The 15137-nt window shown below is 41.5% G+C and overlaps 1 long non-coding RNA gene across 1 annotated transcript; it reads right to left on the bottom strand.

Annotated features, from left to right (window-relative positions):
* Positions 1–7352: 7352 nt before the first annotated feature.
* Positions 7353–14686, bottom strand: LOC144367520 (uncharacterized). The gene is made up of 2 exons (XR_013426984.1): positions 14207–14686; positions 7353–9239 (listed from the first exon to the last, which is right to left on the bottom strand). It is a non-coding gene; the product is annotated as an uncharacterized LOC144367520 (long non-coding RNA).
* Positions 14687–15137: the final 451 nt, after the last annotated feature.

Raw genomic sequence — 15137 nt, 5'->3', positions numbered from 1 at the left:
AAATCTGTTTAAAGTCTTCTGTAAGGTACCTCTGTGTTGCTTCCATATTAATTTGTTAGTGTAAATAGTGTAAGGGTGTTTAACATCCTTGTGTTTAACTCTTTTCCCTCTCACTTGTCTACCCCGCAACGGTAGATTCCTAGAAATCAGTTATTGAGTCAAAGCATATGACATTTCACTCTTTGATACTCAAAATATATGTGTATGTCCTCATCAAGTATGCACCAGTGAGCCTTTCTTCTCATATCCTTATCAACACTGAATATTTTCATTCTTTTTAATTTGCCTGCTCAATAAATGGAAAACAGACATCTCGTTGATGTTCATACTCATTTCTTGGTTTGGTTGCTTTGAATATATTTTCACATGTTAATGTGAATTTATCATTTACAAATTCTTTTTAAAAATATTTATTTTTTAGTTGTAGTTGTCAATACGTTTATTTTTTTAATTTATTTTTATATGGTGCTGAGGATCGAACTCAGGGCCTTGCACACATTAGATGAGCGCTCTACCGCTGAGCCACAACTCTGGCCCCTTACCAATTCTTTATTTGTTCCTTTTGCCCATTTTCACTGTGATTTTTTCACATTGATTTCTAACAGCTTTTTACATAGTAAGGATAGTAATGCTGTATCTTTATGTGTACCTTTTCCTGCAGTTTTTCATTTGTATTTGTCTTTTAACCTTGTTTCTGGCACTTGTTTTTCTTTTCTGGTTTAGAAGTTTTTTATTTTATGTAGAGTGGACTGATAAAAAACTTTTCCTTTCTGAGAAGTGTCCAGTACATGTCAAACCTCTTCCTCAAATGATTACAAAAATGTTTACTCCTGTTTCACTTTAGTGCTTCTCTTTTACCTTTTAAATTATGGTTAATTTAAAATTTGCTTTGAGGTATAGAATGAGACAAAGATCCAATTTTGTTTTTATGACAAGGGTTGCCTATTTTTCCTAACACTATTTCTGTATCTTTCATCAATGGCTGTGAACCCGATAATTTCCACGTATATATTTGAATCTAAAAGGATTCATGCAAAAAGGAAAAGAAACAACTTACCAGTTACCAAGGAGCTAAGTATTTTGAGTCTTGCAAATGATCCACTCCTGGCCTTAAATGAAGAATTCCTTGAAATACAAAGTATGTCTTATCTTCAACTGAAAGCTATTTTACCTGATAGCAATTTGTATATCAAAGATAAAGTTTTTATTATTCAGGTTGATAGAATTATTTGCATGTCCTCTGAATAGAAGGATAAAATTATTTAGAAATGAGAACTATGTGCTTAGACTGTACATTTTGCTCTATCTGTAGGTATGTATAACCATGATTATGGAAATAAAATAGTTTGCAGAGTGAATTGCTAAGCCTAAAGAGTTAAAAAAAAAAAAAAAAGATTGCAAGATGACATTTCACCAAGTTTGAAGAATGAAAAGAAATAAGGCCCGGGCCCTGGGGGGGGGGGCTGTTGAGTTCTAGCTGCACTGGGCCTGGATTATGGTCTTGGTACACAGAGGGCCCTTGACCTCCCCTGATTTCAGCTCCTTCATCTGTAAAATAAAAGCAATGATTATAAAACCCTCATACAGTTGTTGACCGGGCTCAGGGAAGTAAGTGAATCTGTCATCCACTGTGTCTGGAGGTAACCTTTGACATCCCTGAGCCCCCTGACCTCTGGTCTTAATTTAAATGCCCCACCCCATTTCACATTGTCACCTCCACCTGGGTTTCAGTCCAGCTTCTCGCTGCACAGCAAACGCAGCTGCACCCTTGGTCCTCTGCCCTGCTGCTGCCCAGCGCCACCCCATCGCTCCTGAGTGCTGCCTGGGGTCCTGTTCCCATTGCAGGCCGGTGGCACTTGACTTCTGTTTTTGCTGTGGCTGGGGAAGTCAGGGCCCATCCAAGGGTGAGAGCTTGCAGCTGCAGCCGGAGGTTACCACAGCCCTTCAGCCCTCTCCATTAGGCTGCCTGTTGGGGCCCCTTTTGATTGTGTTCCCTTCCCTTTCCTGTTGGTTGTCACCTTTGCATTACTGTGACACGACACCTGGGAAAATCAACTTAAGGGAGGAAATGTATATATTTGGCTCGTGATTTCAGAGGTTTCCGTCCAGGGTCAGCTGGCTCCGCTCCGTAGCTTGGGCCGGAGGCCTGGCAGAACATCATGGCAGCCGGTGTGGGGGGGGGCAAAGCTGCTGGCCTCGTGGTGACCAGGAAGGGGAGAGCGAGGTCCAGGAAGGGGCTGGGGACAAGCATGCCTTTCAAAGGCCTGCTCCCAGGGACCTTCTTCTCCAACTAGGTCCCTCCTCCTCGTTCCATCACTTCCAGTAGTCCACTCAGCTGTAAACCCATCAATGGACTAACCCACGGATGAGGTCAGAGCTCTCCTGATCCAGTCACCTCCCAAGGACCCACCTCTGACCCCTGCTGCACTGGGGACCAAGCCTGTAATCCCTGAACTTTTGGGGACACGTCAGAGCCAAACCATAACAGGTTCCAATGTCCCCGGTGATCCTGTGGATTACTGTCAATAATTCTCACAGAGACCTTTGCATTCCCAAAGAGGGCGCCTGGGAACTCCTCATGCTGCCAGAACGTGACAGGTTTGCACTGCCTCTCTGTGGACCCAGGGTCGGTCCTCTGTGGCAGCCGTAAACTCCAGGGCAGTTTTCCAGTTGTGGCTTTTGCCCTGCCTCTGCCTGTGCCACCGTGACTTGTGTTGACCTTGGTGGCTGTAAGGAGCACGCGTGATTGTTACTCATCTCCATGGCAGAGTGACAGGTGTGACAGGACGTGACTAAAGTCTTGCCCTGCCCTCCACCTATGGGCAAGGGCCCAGGGTCCAGGAGCACCAAGGAAATTTCCTCTTGCTCTGATGGGGCTGGTGCAATGTCTCCTGGGAATTCTGAAAGCTGAAAAGCAAATGGTGGAGCAAAGCCAGCCCGAAGCTGCCCCTGGCTTGAGAAAGAAGATCTGGAGAGGCCAGCTGCCCCCGCACAGTGCCACCCAGGAGCCTTGCCCTCCCCCGGAGCTGTTTCCTGCTGAGTGGCTCCCTTCCCAGGCTCATCCCTCAGTGCCCTGTCAATGTCCTTACCCCCACAGCTCCCAGAAAATGCCCAGAATTGCCTGTCCGTGGACTGGCTTGGGGCAGTCAGTGTGGCCTGGGAGATGAAGGGGTGGAGAGGACCAGGCAGGAAGCTGGACGTGGGCGGGGAGAGGGTGTCACGTGAACTAAAGGGGTCTCCCCAGGGAAAATCAAGATGTCCCGCTCAGGGAAGGAGAGATCATATCTTCAGCAGATGTTTGTGCCAGCTATCCGTTAGAGGGACAGCTAGAGAGAGAAGGTGGGAGAGAGGGGGGGCGGTTAGGAAAGCCACTAACACAGGCATAAAAGAAAAAAAAAAGGTGACTTTTTAAAAAATTAAAAAATTTGTCTTGATTAGTTCTACATGACAGTAGAATGCATTTATGCACTTTGATATACATAGATGGGATATAGTTTCTCATTTTTCTGAGTGCACATGTTGCAGAATCCTATTGGTCATGCAGTCACATATATGCGTACAGTAATAATATCTGTTTCCTTCTACTATCCTTCCTGTCCCCACATCCCCTCCCCTCCCCTCCCATCACTTCGCTCTACCTAATCTAAGGTAATGCTATTCTTCCCTAGTGACATTCGCCTTATATGAATTAGCATCTGCATATTAGAGAAAACATTCAGACTTTGGTTTTGTGGGATTGGCTTATTTTTGCTTAGCATGATATTCTCCAACTCCAACCATTTACTGGAAAATGCTGTTATTTTTCTCTTCTTTAAAGCTGAGTAATATTTCATTGAAAAAAAAAATACACACACACACACACCTCATTTTACCAACCTAGGTGTCCCTCAATAGATGAATGGATAAAAAGGTGACTTTTTAAAAATAATCAAGAAGCAATAATTACACTGAGGTTTATAGCAGCACTATTCATTCACAATCACCAAGTGACGGAAATAACCCCCATGTCCATCAACAGATGAATGCACAAACCAAAACTGATATACACCTACTGTGGGATAGTATGCACTTACAAAAAAGCAGTGAAATCTTGACATGTGCTACAACGTGGCAGAGCCTTGAGGATATTATTAAAGAAAATAAGCCAGACCAGAAAGGGAACACGCTGTGATTCCACATACGTCACTTTCCTGGGGCAGTCAGACTCGTGGAGACAGAAAGTACTGTGGTGGCTTCCAGATCCTCGGAAAGGGGCAAATGGGAAGCAGCTGTTGAGTGGTACAGAATTTTAGTTTTACAAGATGGAAGAGTTCTGGAGGTGGTGGCTGCTGAACAATAAGGACATAGTTAGTGAGACTTAAAAATGGTGAGAATAGTACACTTTACGTTAGGTGTATTTTACCAAAATAAAATATTACGAGAGAAAAATCATTATAAATGAGTCTGGGAGGAAGGATGCCCTTTTCCCCCAGGCCTCTTGATAAATACTTGTTTCAAAGTTTCCCAGGGCTTTGTTCTGAACACAAAAGAGGTCAGTAAGAACTTGCTGGATACAGCATTAAAGCAACTGGAGATATTCCAGCCCCATCCCCAGGGCAGAAGTAATTTTTGAACCAACATTGAGACTATCCTCTCCAGAGTGCCAGGTCACACCCTGAATGCCTAGGTCTGTTCAGGGACCCTGGCAGTGTCTTAGAGAGGCTTTGATAATCAGTATGTGGATGTCAGAAAGAGGAGACTTCCCCCCAAGATTGCAAATCACTTTATGTTCTCAACCAGTTTTGCCTACCGCCCCTCCCCCCAGCCACCCAAGAGGATATCAGGCAGTGTCCAGATGGGGTGGTGGAGGGTGCTACCGGTATCTTGTGGACAGAGGCCAGAGATGCAGTCAAACAAGCCACATTGCACAGAACCAGCCCCACAATAGAGCTATTCAGTCCTAAATAGTAATAGTGTGTGGGGGGCTGAGCCTCAGCCTGGGAAGTCCTCTTACACATCCAAGGGCTTAACCCGCGTCCCCCCCCCCCCCCCCCCCCGGCCACTTTCTCTCTCTTACCTATACCCTCCTCAGTCCCTTCCTGGTATTTATTATGTTTTGATGAATCACAAGAAGTTTACAGCATAAAAATACACTTCTAAAATTAGCCTCTTGCTCAATATCCTTTAAAGCAAATGGCCATGCCATAAACATGCCTTGGATTTGATTCTGTGCCTGGGATTCTGCATAATAGGTCAGAGAGAGGTAGAGGGAGGAAGAGAGGGGCATCAGGGTGCAACGCCCCCTCTTTCTGCAGGGCCCCAGGAACCATCCCGACCTCAACAGACATTTAAATGTCAATCAGCCAGTTAAGTCTGGCACACAGACCACCCGAGGTAAGGAAGGGATGGTGTATTGTTTGAAAAACTATGTCTAATTTAATATACAACTTCAATAATAATAATAATAATAACAATAATAATAACAACAACAACAACAATGCTTAATATAATCACACAGTTTTGTTTTGAAATAAAACTGAGCAAATCATTGGCATTTGGTGTTTCTCAAGAGGTGCCCCCTCCACACTTAAGGCATGATGCAGAGAGACACATTGGATCAGAATCAGAAGTTAAATTTTCCATTTAATTGACAAAATTGTTCTTTTAAAGGTTTTATACAAAGCCATCTTCTGTTTGGATGAGTTAGTCGTTTTTAAAGTCACCCAACGGGGGCTGGGGATGTGGCTCAAGCGGTAGTGCACTCGCCTGGCGTAGAGTGCGGCCAGGGTTCGATCCTCAGCACCACATACCAACAAAGATGTTGTGTCCGCTGGTAACTAAAAAATAAATATTGAAAAAATTCTCTCTCTCTCTCTCTCTCTCTCTCTTTCCTCTCTCACTCTATCTTTAAAAAAAAATAAATAAAGTCACCCAACGGTCCTGGTAGCTCTTCCACTTTCAGTCTAAACACAGGTCTAGCCAGGCCCAGCGGTGTGACCTGTCATGCCAACTGCTCAAGAGGCCGAAGCAGAAGGATTCCGAGTTTGGGCCAGCCCAGGAAACTTGTGACACCCTATTTCAGAATACAAAAGCTTTTTGGGCACGGCGGTGCATGCAGATAATCCTAGCGGCTCAGAAGGCTGAGGCAGGAGGATCACAAGTTCAAAGCCAGCCTCAGCAATTTAGTGAGGCCCTAAGCAGCTCAGCGAGACCCTGTCTCAAAATAAAATGTAAAAAGGGCCGAGGATGTGATTCAGTGGTCAAGCCCCCTTGGGTTCAATCCCTAAAACAAAACAACAACCAACAATCATTCTGAATGGTTTTCCCTAAGTTCTTCATAAAATTTATAGACTCTTACTCCAATAAAAACAAACAAAAAACTGAAACAAAAATAAAGATATTAAGACTGAACATTTACTCTCCTCATCCCATTTATCAAATCTTTCTTATCCCTTAGGTAGTCAAGATATCTTTTCTCCAATAATTGGGGTAAAATACTGCTCTGAGCTTTTGAGAAAAGCATATTTTTTCTCATTTGGATTTGTTTTCTGAAGAAGACAGAAATATTTGGTGAAAAGGAAGGGGGAGAATAAAAGAGATTTCGTGAAGGTCCTTAATTAAGGCCAAGATTGGTTTCTTAACTCTGTCCCAGCATTGCATTTTTGTCATACAAAAGCCTATTTTCACACCCACACAAATACTGTAGTTTACTCCTGATCTCTGGGGATAGTTCCGAGACACTCAGTGGCTGCCTAGAACCATTCCTAGTACCAAACCCTAAATTTTACCCTATTTTTTTCTTATATATACCTATCTATGAAGGTTGAATTTGGGATTCTCTTCTGAGGTGCCATAAATACACCCATGGATTTCCTCTTGATTGGGTCCAGAAGAATAGAAGAGATCTTTTTCTAAGGACAGATTGGTAGTTTTATTTTTAACTTTTTATTGAGGTACAACACCCACAGGAAAGCATATAAATTGTAGCAGCTTAATGCAAGGTGAACCCTCTCCGGCAGCCAGCACCCACCCCCATGAGACACAGAGGACAGCACCCTAAAAGTCTCCATGTGCCTGGTCACAGGACTACCCCAAAGCTGGTGGGATGGTGCTTCACTTAGTTTTGAACTTCGTGGTCCCCGGTGTGTTCTCTTGTGTCTGGCTTCTTGTGCTCTGTGTTTATAAGGTTCATCAATTCAACCTGCACACGGATTTTCATTTCCCCGATGCTTCTTTCTTGGTCCCTGTGAAGACGTTGTAATCTTATATGTCATCTGTCAATTATTCCTCAATTGAGCTGTTAAAAAATGATCATATCTCAGGGCTGGGGTTGTGATGTTAGACCAGGTGCAAGAAAAGACCACTGACTCCAATTAAAATCAAATTAAAGCAAGCTTATTATTTCGACCGGCCGGGCTGCCTCTCCCTCCCAAAACGGCGGGAACAAGACAGCCCCAAGGCTTCTTTGTGGCCCAGTTTTATAGCCCAAAAAGTTACACAAAGGGGGGTTACAGATAACAACACTCCGAGGAGCATAACACAAGTTTACATTTTTGCTGGCCCCGGCATCAGAATTTATGGAGATCTTAAAGACTCAGAGAGGGTCGTTATCCGGCCAGGGAAGGCCAGAATTTATGAGGCGTCACTAAGGTTTAGGAAAGGGTTGTTATCTGGTCAGGGAAAATCGGACATGGGTGAGTTCAGGGCACGGGCAGGCATTCCAAGTAGGTTCAGAATTTGCAGTAATTTATAGTAAAGCCGAAATTATCTTTTCATGGTTTTATGGCAAGATGCCCAATTTTAAGAAAAGATCAAGTTGGGTCTATCAGTGGCTGATTGGTAGAGCATGGGCCTCTCACATGTGAGACCCTGGGTTCGATCCTCAGCACCACATAGAAAGAAATAAACAAAAAGAAAGACATTGTGTCCATGTATAACTAAAAAAAAAATTTTTTAAAATGATAATATCTTAGTTGATACCTGAAGGATGTGTAGAATTTGCCAGAATCAGGGAACAGTTTGGATGAAAGAAATGGACCATCCAAAGACAGTGAATAAAACTATGGGATGTAGAGGGTGCTGGAGTAGATAGTCCACATTTTACTCAACTGCTGTTTTTAAATCAGGACCATTCAGATTGTCCTCAATGTTTTTCATAATAAACAATTAAACTGAAGTCCCTACACATACCTCTTAATAGGACAGATTTCATAACTGGAAGCTTGCTGGATCTAGCCATGTGTCTATTCAAATGTTTAGTAAATATTGCAAGAGTGGGCCATGAAATATTATAACCATTGTCCTTCTGCCAGCAGTGTCTGAGTTAGCCTATTTCTCCTATCTTCATCAGTATTGAATGTTAGTTGCTTTAAAATTTTTTCTATGGATTTATAGTGAAAATGTTGCTCTCTCTTTTTTTTTTTTTTGGTCTTAATTCTCCCCTCCCAACTATTGGAGAGATTAAGCATCTTTTCATATTTATAGACCATTTGGATTTCTCTCTCTCTCTCTTTCCTCATTGCTGGGGATGGAACCCAGGACTTCACACATCCTAGGCAAGTGCTCTACAACTGACCTGCACCCCAGCCCTCAATTTCTTATTTTATAGAAGTTATTTAATTTAGGTAGTAAGGAAAAGGGTAAAAGAGAAAGAAAAATGAGGTGTGGGAACATTCTGACTATTCATATAAAATACATTCCTAGAGCCAAGCTCCCAATAGGTCCTCAGCAAACGGAAGCCATTTTTACTGTTCAACGCATGCAGATGGCGGGAAGATGGTGCCTTGCTGAGACTTCAGTGGACGGCTTCCTCTGTTCAACAACTTCCCAGCTGTGAAGAGCTCTGACACAGCCAACGCGTCTGGTTACTGGTGTGAAAGACACTTTGAATTTGGTACTGCAGGGAGCAGAGAAGGCTCAGGTGCTTCTGGGAAGCAGGAGATTGCTCGGGTTCAAAGGAGCCCTGCACTGCGAGCAGAGGAAAGACGAAAACCAGGCGCATTGCCAGCGGCCAAGTTGTCCAGGCTCCAGGGTGATCACACATTGAAAACAGCCCAGAGCCATTTCTATAGAGAGTCACTTTCAGAAGCAGGTGTACCTACAGCCAGTCTCAGGAGAGAAAGAAATGGCTCGATTTCAGTTTCTGTGCTTGTCTGCAGGCTGAGTCACCAGGCATCTGCATTGTAAATGGTGGCCAGTTTCCAGAAAAGGTTATTGAACTGAAATGATAAAGAAGCCAGAAATATCTTTCCTGGAAATACCTGGAATAGCAAGACACACAGTGTTTACTTTACAGGCTCCCAAATTTTCTTGGTTCACTCTGTGCCTAGGCCAAAAAGTTACCTAGCAGTTTTGTTTATTAAGTGGTTAAGTAAAAAAAACTTAGTAAATATTGATGTGCTAAAAACTTAGCAGTCATTTGAAAAAAAAATGTATATTGAAAAAAACAATACACATACATTGAAAAAATAATTCATGCATTGTTTGTTCATATAATATTGTATACTGAAGATAACATGCAATACCTAGTGATACACATACATTGAAGAAAACCACATATTTCTTGTTTTCCTCTTAGGTAGCTGTGATTAAACTACATGTTATTTAAGTTCCTAAATAACTTTTTTTGGTATTGGGATTAGTTACTGTGGATGCATGTGACTTTGGGGCGTGGCACAATTCTCAGACCTTGGAATCAGATTGGATGGGTGGACACTGCTGGACTCATTTCTTCTTTCACTTTGACTTTCATGGGACACGTGGATTTTATCATGGCATCTGCTGTACAAACTGCTTCACAAAGATTTTACGTCATTGAAAGGAATGTAGGAGCATCTGAGATTAAAACTGCCATCTATCTTGGCCGAGTAGCTTCAGATATTGAGCAGCACTTTGTTTCCTTTGAAATTTAAAATACTCATAACCCCTTGTGAACTCACTGTGACTCCCTGGGAACTTACAAGCTGGGAACTGCAGATTAAGTGTTTTAACCTTTCCTCCCATGGCTTTATTGAGGTAAAATTGAAGTAGAGTAAAGTGCACATATTTGAGGAATGCAATCTGATGAGTTTTTGACATGTGTGCAATCAATACAATCAATATAAAAAGAATTTCCATCTTTTTTTTTTTTAAAAATTGAAATCATGCAAGCCGTATTTCCTGTATGTTTATTATATTGGAATTCAATCCCTTATGGTATATAGAACCCCATCTCCACAAGTCAACCATTTCAAAATTAAATGGCACACACATAACTATCTCACAGGTCGAGGAAGAAAGCACTAGAAAAGTAAATAAAAAATGCTTTGAACTAAGTGACAATCAAAAGCTTAAAATATCAGAATTTGGGATGAAACAGTACTCAGATGAACATTTATAACTTAAAGTACTTGTATCAGAAAGAAGCTAGATTCACAATCAGATTATTTTCCAATTAGGCAGAAATAGGAGACAGAGAGGAGAAATCATACAGCTAAAAGTTGATAAAAATCAAGTCTGATCAAGAAAAAAGCAAGAACACAAAAATTAAATATCAGTGGAAAGGGAGCTAACAAAATAACCGCACAGATGCTAAAAATAAATTAAGGCAATATGACAATTGTATGCCAACTATGTGATAGCTTACATAACATGGTCTATATTAGAGAAAGATCTGTGTGCTGCTGCAAAGAAAGTGTATGTGGTCATTGATGGGTGAAATATTCTATATATTTCTGTAAACTCTAAATTATTAATTGTATTTTTTAGTTTTATAGCTTCTTTTAAAAAATTCATTTTAGTTGTGGATAAACACAATGCCTTTCTTTCATTTACTTTTAAGTGGTGCCAAGGTCAAACCTGGTGCCTCACATGTGCTAGGCAAGCACTCTACTACTGAGCGACAATCCCAGCCGCTCTGTAACTCCTTTATTTAGTTTTTGTTTGGAGGATCTGTTCAGTAGTGGCTGAGGCATGTTAAAGTCACCCAGTATTGTTGTGTTGTGGTCTATTTGACTCTTGAAACCGAGAAGGGTTTGTTTGATGTACGCAGATGCTCCATTGTTTGGGGCATAAATATTTACGATTGCTATATCTTGTTGTTGTATGATTCCCTTAAGCAGTATGAAATGTCCTTCTGTCCCTTCTGATTAACTTTGTCTTGAAGTCCACTTTGTCTGATATGAGGATAGAAACCCCTGCTTGTTTACTAAATACTTGTGAAGGATATGTTTTTTCCCCATCCTTTTACCTTCAGTCTGTGGATGTCTTTGCCTATGAGGTGAGTCTCTTGAGAGCAGCATATTGTTGGGTCTTATTTTCTCAATCCAATCTATGTCTTTTGATTGATGGGTTTAGGCCTTTTACTTTCAGTGTTATATTGAGAAATGATTTCTATTCCCTTCTATTTTGATTTATTTCTGGTTTTTTTTTTTTTTTTTTTTTTGCTTTGAATTAGTTTCTCATTTGATTGACTAGTCTAATATAGCTCCTCCACTTGATGGTTTTCACTTTTATTTTCATTTCTTCTTCATACAATATTTTATTAAGAATGTCCTATAGTTCAGGCTTTCTAGTTGTGAATTTTATTAACTTTTGTTTATCATGGAAGGTTTTTATTTCATCGTCAGTTCTGAGGCTTAATTTTGCTGGGTATAGTATTCTCAGCCTGCATCCATTTTCTTTCAGAGCTTGGTATATTATTTAAGACCTTCTAGCTCTGAGGGTCTGGGTTGAAAAAAATCATCTGAGATCCAGATTTGTTTTCCTCTAAATTTTACCTGCCATTTTTCTCTGGCAGCTTTAAAATTTTATACTTATTCTGTATATTAGGCATTTTCAAAATAATATGCCTTGATGTGGGTCTGTTGTAATTTTGCATATTTGGGATCTTGTAAGCCTCCTGTATTTTTTTTTAATATTTATTTTTTAGTTTTCGGCGGACACAACATCTTTGTTTGTATGTGGTGCTGAGGATCGAACCTGGGCCGCACGCATGCCAGGCGAGCGCGCTACCGCTTGAGCCACATCCCCAGCCCCAAGCCTCCTGTATTTGATGTTTCATTTCATTCTTAAGGTTTTGGACATTTTCAGATATTATTTCATTGGAAAGATTATGAATTCCTTTGGTTTGTATCTCTGAGCCTTCATTTATCTCCATATATTTTAAATTTGGTCTTTTCAGGTTATCCTATATTTCTGAAGTTCTGTTCATGGTCTCTTAACATCTTTTCTCCACGGTCAACTTTGTTTTCAGGATTATATATTTTGTCTTCATTGTCTAAAACTCTGTTTTCCAAGTGATCTAATCTGTTGGTGATGCTTTCCATTAAATTCATAATTTGGTTTATTGATTCCTTCATTTTGAGGATTTCTGCTTGATTTTTTTTTTCAGAATCTCTATCTCTTTATTGAAGTGATCTTTCACTTCCTGTATTTTCTTTCTGATTTCACTCCTTACATCATCCTTTACTTTGCAGATCAGTTTGACTATGTACATTCTAAATTCCTTCTCTTCCACATCTTCCACTGTGGTATCATTAGATCCTTTGTTGGAGTATCTTAGTTTGTTGGGGTGATTTGTTCCTTTGCTTTTTCATGTTATTTGTTTGTTTACCCATCTATCAGTATGAATCTGAGGTAGTAGAGTTTCTACTCTGTGGACTCATAGTGTCCCTGAAGGTTTCCAATATCTCACAATTTAGGGGGAGACAAATAGTAACAGCTAATGCAAACAATATATAACAATAAACCAGATAGTTCTATGATGTCTTCAATGTTAATTATCACAATAAACAGAAATGATATGATTAGTTATTTCCCACACTAAAAACAGCAAGTTTGCAAAATGGTTCACCATTTCAAATGGTGGACAGGGAGGGAACAGAAATGACATAGGATGTGATAATTATGAGGGAGGAGGAGAGAAGATAGAAGTAAAAAATTAAAGGAAGGGTGAAAGAGAGAGAAAGAAAAGAGAGGACGAGAATGAAGGGAAACAGGTAAGAGAAAACTATATAGAAGTAAAAATTTAAAAAAGAATAAAAATAAAGTAATACAAAAGAAAACTACAATGTACTAATCAAACATCCAAATCCTCAAAAAACTGATCCATGAAAAATAACTGGCTTTATAACAGCTAGAAATGACAAAAAAATATGAGTATGTATAAATGTCCATGTACTGTTAAGGTCACAATTAAATGCAAAAAGAAAGAAGAAAAAAAGAAAAAAAAATAAAGGAGAAAAAAATCTTAAAGAAACGTCAAAGAATTCTTTTAGTTGGAGTTCAAAATATCCTCAGCATCTCTTCTCAGCAGTTTTCGATGGGGCCAGCTGCAGTGTGATCCCCTCCCTCTGGATTGCTGGAGTGAGAGGCAGTCCTGTAGGAGGAATTCCTGGAAGCAGTTTTAGGCTTAGGTGGGCTCCAGGCTCTTTGCTGAATGCCAATTGGGCTGGAGATTTTAAATCAGTGCACCCCCAGCGCCCAGTAATTGCTGATCCACTCGGGAAGACTGTGCCCCAGGGATCTCCGCTGGGTTCCACTCTCCTGGTGCTGGAGCCAATTCTTAGTCCCTTACATCACCTGCGGACCCCACGTTTCCTGATCTTGGGTTCAGTCTCCAAACAATCTCTCCCATCTCCACCATTCCAAGTTCCCGGCCAGATGCATCTCTCCTAGCCAGTCCTGCAGACAGCGGAGTGGGAGGGGGAGGGGTTGTGGGTTTCCACAACCAGCTGTCCCCTCTGTAGACCTCTCTCCATGTTTGATTTTTCTCCTGGTCACTTAAGCACACTTTGTGGTGTGCAGTGTGTTTTTACTGAGCCTACAATTTTGGACCAAACTCAGGTTTGCCAGGAATTGTCTCCCTCAGGTGCCGGCCCCCAAGCCATGGCTGCAAAACAGTTCCATCTCTCGTCCTCCGCACACTACCTGGAGAGAGGGGGGCTTCTTTCCCTCACAAAGATATTGTGCAGATTAATCACTCAGTGTCCTTGATCTCTAGATGCTCTGTACCCAGACATGCCTCAGGTCTCCTAAAAATGGGGGTTCTTTTAATTCCCTTATCCTTCACTTTGCTCTTGAAGGACCACTTTGGTTGGTGCTTTTGGACCAGCCACGACAGTGGTTGTGCTGCTGGGGATTTCTTCCTTATTTTATTATATCCAACCTCCTGAGTCTCTGATCTGTTTTGAATGCACAGTTTTAAGCTCCAGTAAAGCCCACCCCCCTATCCCTTTTGGTTACTCACCTTTCTGAGAAACTGCCTGTTTTCTTGGTTTCACTCTACAGAACAGCCAGGAAAGCGATATCCTCTCATCTGCCGTCTTGAAAAATTCCTGCAGATTAATTTAACAAGTCTGAAGTAGGTGGTCTGGTCTGGGTGTTGGTCTGGTGGCTTGGCGATGTCGTTGTCAAGGATTTACCCAATGGTAAGTTGCACCTCATAGTCTCAAGATGGCTGCCAGAGCACCAGCACCACATTCTTGCACTTGCAAGAACCTGTGAATGAAAGAAATGGGGGAAGGGTAATATGGCAGGATAAAATGGGACCATCTTTTAGACTCCATCTGGACTTGGTGGTAGACTGTGGAGACATCTTGAATGATTACCACCTGAACAGGGATTAAAATTAGAGGCCTTGGTCATGCCAACCAGAGATTAGGAGACTGGAAGGTTTGCAACCAAAGAATTCCTTAGGAAAACACTGTCTCTCTAGGTATTAGGTGTTTCAGCGACTTGGAATGGCCGGTACATTGTGTATGAGGACATCAGGCCATGGAAAAATTCTCATGTACTAGAAATATGCTGTTTTACCTGAGTGACATTCAGATGTCCTCTGGAGATTCACTGTGTTGGGAGCAGTGGAGTCCATTTTGGCTCTGGATGAGGGAGGAACATGGCTAGAGGATTATCGTCTAGTTGACCCAGGTGCCAGGGAGGACGTGATACGTGATCTGAGATTTGAATGAGAAGTTGGCCAAGAGGGCAAGAGAGGACTCCAACGAGAGAGGCCAGGAGGGCCCAGGGTATCTGACTAATCTGGTAAATTGCATAAGGTTCATGAGACAAAAAGTGAATCAGGGGCTAGGACTGGGGTCTGTGACGAGCCAAGCGAGTTTGGTTTTCCCCTGAAACTATTGAGACACTGAAATGTTGTAAATCTCTGTAGATCAACAGTC

This window comes from Ictidomys tridecemlineatus, chromosome 10 (assembly GCF_052094955.1).
Source record: "Ictidomys tridecemlineatus isolate mIctTri1 chromosome 10, mIctTri1.hap1, whole genome shotgun sequence".
In the NCBI taxonomy this organism is placed as follows: domain Eukaryota; kingdom Metazoa; phylum Chordata; class Mammalia; order Rodentia; family Sciuridae; genus Ictidomys; species Ictidomys tridecemlineatus.
The sequence above is the reverse complement of the archived record's forward strand: the minus strand, read 5'-3'. Positions and strand labels throughout refer to the sequence as shown.